This window comes from Myotis myotis, unplaced genomic scaffold, assembly GCF_014108235.1.
Source record: "Myotis myotis isolate mMyoMyo1 unplaced genomic scaffold, mMyoMyo1.p scaffold_m19_p_9, whole genome shotgun sequence".
In the NCBI taxonomy this organism is placed as follows: Eukaryota; Metazoa; Chordata; class Mammalia; order Chiroptera; family Vespertilionidae; genus Myotis; species Myotis myotis.
The window spans coordinates 21,019,763-21,025,999 of NW_023416401.1; positions in this window are offsets into that span (position 1 = coordinate 21,019,763).

The following is a 6,237-nucleotide window of genomic DNA, read 5'->3' on the forward strand; positions in this document are numbered from 1 at the left end:
AGTTTAAAAGTCTTAGGGGCCAAAGAGCCATATCTGCAGGTGAGAAGTCCCATTGTCCTAGGTCCTTGTGTTCATTCACCCTGGTTTGTACCTTCTCCCTCTCAAGTCATCTCCTTTCCCCATGACCTGCAATGGGCATCTCTCCTGTTGAGATGTGGAATGGCAAAGTGGAGAACGAATTGGAGGAGGAGTTGGAATCCCTGGACTTGATTTCAGGTTTTGCACAGGTAGGAACGGGTTTGCACAGGTAGGAACGGGTTTGCACAGGTAGGAATGGGTTTGCTCAGGTAGGAACGGGTTTGCACACAGGTAGGAATGGGTTTGTACAGGTAGTAACGGGTTTGCACACAGGTAGGAATGGGTTTGTACAGGTAGTAACGGGTTTGCACACAGGTAGGAATGGGTTTGCACAGGTAGGAACGGGTTTGCACAGGTAGGAATGGGTGGCCCCAGCAGTCCTCCTAATCTGTGACCTTGAGTTTCCTCACTGGGTCTGATGAGTAGTAGGCTTTGGTCTTTCCTTCCTTAAGGTGTGCTTGGGTGTCCTCTCTCTCTCTCTTTCCTCTTGTCAGGCTTATGGCAAAGCGGGTGGAGAAGTGGGGGCTGTGAGATGATGGCGTCAGGTGGCTGTGGAGAGCAGAACCTTGGGCAATGGTTCTAGATTTCTGATCTCTAAAGGAGACAGACCATCAAGGTGTTGCAGACCCAGAGTCCCATATTCCAGTCCCAAACACATGAGACAATTACCTGGGGAGGTCTTCCAACACAGACTTTTCCCCACAAAATGAAACTGGTCAACTGGTGGTGACAGGCAAAGGCATCTTAGAAACGCAAAGTCGTTAGGGCCACCCCCAAAGCTTTGGGGGCTACGTGTGCTATTTAAAACCTCATCTGTTTCTTCTACATCACAAATCTGTGTAAAGCATGCTTGAAAAACTTTTTAAAAATCTGTTGAAATTGGGAGGAAAAAACCCTCCCCATCCTAGAAAACCAAGCAGTTGCTCCCCTCCTGTGGCTGAGGAAATGCCAACAAGCCCTCGGCAATCCTCCTCCTTCTTTATATAACACTTCCAAGAGCAGGGGCTGCAATCGTCCAGTAGTGCTTTTAATTTGTGTGCAGTTGGGGAGAGGCCAGGATTTAATCGAAATTGTTAGAATGGCTTTGCTTGGAGTAGCAGAGTGCTTTCAATAGGGCCGGGCAGCAAGGTAGCACCAGAATAATTAAAGGAAATACCTAAGGCCGTCATCATTGCTTGCATTATTCCAGATAGCAGGCTTCAGAGTGAAAGGAGTGGAATTAAGTAGTTTTTGTAGCTGAAATAAAATTTGTGCACAGTTATTTTCTTATTACACTTCAATTTTCTCTCTTCCCATTCACTTTATAAAAGGAGCCAGGGCTCCATGTTTATTTAGTAGGGGTGAGGGCCAAACCCTGGGAACTGGCTGTTCTTCAGCCAGCCCAGGTGCTCGGGGTTTCTATTCTTATGCTTCTCTGGACTGTGGGTGGTCTGAACTGGCACACCCTCCTGAATCACACACACCACACAGCTGCGTAGAGAAAGTTTCACCCGCCCCACCTTCTCAGGATTGCCCTACCCTCTTAAGCCCTGTGCTTGACCAACATACAGAAAAATAGGTACAGGCATTGGGATCTCCATACCTGTCTTCATTCCCATTCTCTTTCTATGGGGAATCATGTGTTCCAAAGCCTCTGTACAGCATATGGCCCAGATTAGGAGTCATGTCCCTAAAAGACTGAATACGGTAATTCAGGTAAAAAAGACCACATCTATAAGGCAGAGACAGTCACCTAATTTATTTGTATGTTGTCAACACTTGCATGGGTCACAGGGGACCAAGCACACACCAGGGCAGTTATTCACTGAGTCAACAAGGGGTCGTTTACATCTACAAACCACCCTTCCTTCTTTTTTTCCAATTCTGTAGACCTTATGCTAAGTTCTCTAGTGAGAATGAGAGAAAGACATGAGGCTTCTACTTGGAAGCCAAGCTGATAGGACACCAGCTAGAGGCAGGCCCCATAGAGAAAGGTTCAGGGCAGGTGTTTGGACCATTCAGTTGGGCCAATAGGGCATCTCTCTTTCTCTGAGGCAATGGGTCACCTATGGTGTCAAGGGCAAAGACCTTAGCAGGAACCCAAAGCACACCTTGGTCCAACCATATTTTGTTTTTCAATCTTATCTCTTCAGGAAAGCAAAGTCACTGCTGTCATTAGGTGGCAATAGGGGGACTGGGGTGGTGTCTGGGAACAGGGGTGACCATAGCAGTCATGTGGCTCTTTCCCCTCAATGAATATCCCCATTAAAAAGAAAATGAACAAAAATTTATGACCCAGGTACAATTGTCATCTCCACTTTAGGAACCAGAAAACTGAGTGCAGAGTAGTTTAACAATGTACCCATAGTCACTCAGTCAGTATGTGGCTGAACTAAAACTTCAACCCAGGACTGCCTGAGCCCACACTCAAGACTCTCAAGGTTAGGAGAAGACGGGTACACCAATGGGACAATAGCTTACGGAATTCAAGAGGACACAATTTGAGAGAATTAATAGGCACATTTGAAGAGAAGAACCAACAAGAGAGAGACTCGCAAAGGAGACCACAATCAAGTGTTTGGTCCCAGAAGAAGAGGGTGGTGATAGAATCAGGAGTAGTTTCCTCTGCCAAAGAGGGACATCTCATCCTCGGGATGGGGAAGGATGACCAAGTTTTGGGATACATTCTAATGTAGGGAGCTACCTGGGATAGAGGGAAAGTAAGAGGGAGGAATTTTTGCCATTGTAACTTTGGTTCTACATTTAGAAAAGTACCAGTTATCTATTGCTGCCTAACAAGCCACCCCCCAAAACAGTGGCTTACAACAAATCCTTATTTCTCCTCCTCCAGCTGCAGCCAGCTGGTGGTCTCCTGGGACCACTATGAAGGCTGGGTTCTCTCTCTCTCTCTTTCTCTCCCTCTCTCTTTCTCAGTGCTGCCTTTCATCTTAGGCTTCTGCATAGCATGGTGATCAGAGGGTACCAAAAGTGTAAGAGTGGGAGCTACAAGACCTCTTAAGGCCTGAGGCATAGACAATGTCAATTCTGCCATATTCTATTTGTCGAATGAAATCACAAGGCCAGCCAAGGTGCAAGGAGGCAGAGAAATAGGCTCTACGTCTCAATGGGAGGAGATGCAAATCCCACTGCATGGGGCCTGGGTCCAGAAAGGATGATTTTTGGGGGGATGTATTATTATAATAATCTACCACTAAAAGGAGGCCAAGAGGATGGGTGTGGTTAGAAGTTGAAGCTAGAGGAGGTGAAGTAGAAACCATCACAGGCAGATTCTAAGAGGACTCCAAGGGAAGATCCAGTAAGGACATGCCTCTTTTGTCATATGCCTTCAAGGCAGTTGCCATGATTTGGGGCATCCCCTACTTCAATGGCACAGGACTGGATTCCTGAACAGACTGTGACTGTGAGAAGACATGAACCATGACCTCACCATGATTGCAGCTGCCACACAGTAAGTGCTCAGGAAATGCTAACAACTGGGCACCACATTCCATTTCCTGCCTGTGTCTTTTAACTCCAGGTGGTACATAGGAGGTGACATTTCCAGCATCCCTTGGGAAAGGCAGTGAGTGTGAGATTCTCTTTCCAGAGGATCCTCTGCTCTCCTGAGTCCACGTTCAGAAAGCCTTTCCCACGCTGGGAGTGCCTACTCTCGGGTGGAGATGTCAGGGCTGTGAGGGCTTGTGGGCTGAATGTTTGGCGTGGGCAATAAAACGGACTTTGTTTATTTTCAGGAGGATACATCACCTGGGTGACTAAGTGCCAATAAGATCCCTAAACTCCAAGTCATTAACTCTTAATTAAGAGCCAAGGAAAAAAGATCAAGAAAATGTGGTGTGTCTCCAAAGAGTAAAATAGAGGCTAAGGGAAGTATCTCCTTTCAAAGTGAAACTTAGAGGTTCTGATTTAACTGAGGGAGGCTGACCCTAGATCCCAGCAAGTACTGTCCCTCAGGTGTGCGACTTGACAGAAGTAGGCACTTTTTATTTGTTGCTGCCAGTTCCATCTGTAGAGGTGCCTGAAATATGCTTTCCTCCTGTGACTTTTCTGACTGTATAGTAGTAATTTATTTTATATATATGACTTATTTGATATATGTATTAACTTCATATGATATTAACATTATTTAAATTATACATTAACATGGTATATTATATAGGTTGACATTATATATTAACATTATATACATAAACCTCATTAAGGTATGTACCCTAATATTAAGACTGAATTCTTAACACATCTGTTTTGCTCTCAAGTCACTTTTTGAACCTTCATCTACAGTCTTACACACACCTTGGACTCCATGTGCCTTAGACTCCAATGTTCCTAATTCCCTCAGCTTCTGCTTGCTGCCCTAGTCTCCAGTTGGCAACCCAGCCCACAGTAGCAGATGCTGTCAGTTGCCCCGCCCATATTCCCTGAGCCTTACCTGTTTGGTGCCCATGGGCTCAAGACTTCCACGGGACAGCACCTGCACACCTTGGCCCGAGAGCCGCTCTGGTAGCCTCATTCTGCCTGCATGTATGGCGGGCTGCAAGAGCTCTCTACATCTACCCTTCATCCTGGGATCAATGGGCTGATCTGCCCCTGGTAATGCAGAGTGAACTAGAATCTCTGGACATCTCTCTCAGTTCTTTCTACCCATCAGAAAGCGAAAACATCAACATCCAGATCTGGTGGTTGTCTGAGTATCAAAGGGTGCTTTCCTATAGCCAGCAGGAGCGGTAAGTGGCTTATGAACTCAGAGTTGAATACCTGTCTTCCAATTCTTGCTCTGCTGGAGTGTCTCCTTTATATCCACATCATTTGTTGCACCTGAGAGCATTTGGATGACTCAGACACAAAGGGTGCTGCTGCCACCACCAGGTCACAAAGGGACCCTTAGCACCCACAGACCTCCATGTTTCCCATCAAAGGGCCCGGCTTTTTTTGGTTTGTGTCAATTGAGCCTTTTCCCCTTCCATGATGGGCACTGTCCTCTGTTTTGTCCGAAATAAAATGATTATGTTGTTTCCCACTTTTGAGGCCAACTTTTTTGTCAACAGGGACAGTAACTTAATGATCCTTCTGTAAGGCAGAGGTGGAGCTGGTTCAAGCACACTACCAATGCCAAATAAGAGGGGGAAAATAATCAGAAGAGCAATTTTTACTTAATTGAAGAGTCTTCCTCCAAACAAGAATAAGTGGGATTTATTACTTGAATTGCAGCCTGGGTAATGGCTACATTTTTGCCTATCTGGGTTTTCCTTGGTAGATCAGATGTCTCAGGCATTGAGGCTCAGCAGCATTGCATGCGCTGACCCTTGAGGGTCGGAGTGTGCTCCAGAAAGCAATAATCTGGGTGATGAATCTACTCAGGATGTAGGCAAAGTTGCTCTACTAAAGGATGATGAGAAATACTGCTCAGAAATAAGATACATAGAAATACTGCTCAGATAAGATACTGGTCAGTTGGTCTTCTTGCAGGTGATTTTAAAGTAACCTTCTTTCTAGGGCTGCTTATTTATTTTAAGCGTCTGCTGTTGCCTATAGCATTAGAATCCTAGGAAATGCTGAGCCAAGGGCCCAGCATCTGCAGGGACAGATCTGGAGTGCCTCAGCAGTTATGGGCACCACATTGGGGCCCTGACACCCAGGAGTGACAACCAGAATTATGACTCATCCAGAAACCACAGCACCTAAGGGACAATTAGAAGAATGGAGGGTGTTTGGTTTTGAGAAAGAAAAGGTCAGAAGAGATGTGAGAACTGTCTTCAAACCTGTGAAGGGTATATCTGTAAGTCAAAACAGAGACCTCATGGAAGGGAATACAATGTCCTTCACATTCTGGTTCCAGTCTTCCTCTCAGGCTATGTCCTTCCCCGCTCCATGTTGCAGACACAGTGACATTACAGTTCTCCAAGAATGCTCTGCCTTTTCCCACCAGCTTGCCTCTGGCCACCCCATTTCTTTCTCCCAACTGCTTTGGGAAATAGCCATTCATCCTTCAAAAATCAGAACTTGTGTGTCTTGCTTCTGTGTACTCAGTATACTCTGTGTGCCCCATTTTGATACTTTTTATTATATTATACCATGAACTTTTGTTTATGTGTCCGACCCGCTAACATAAGATCCTACTCAAGGATAATTATCATGTCTTATTATTTGTTTGAAAGAGTTGTT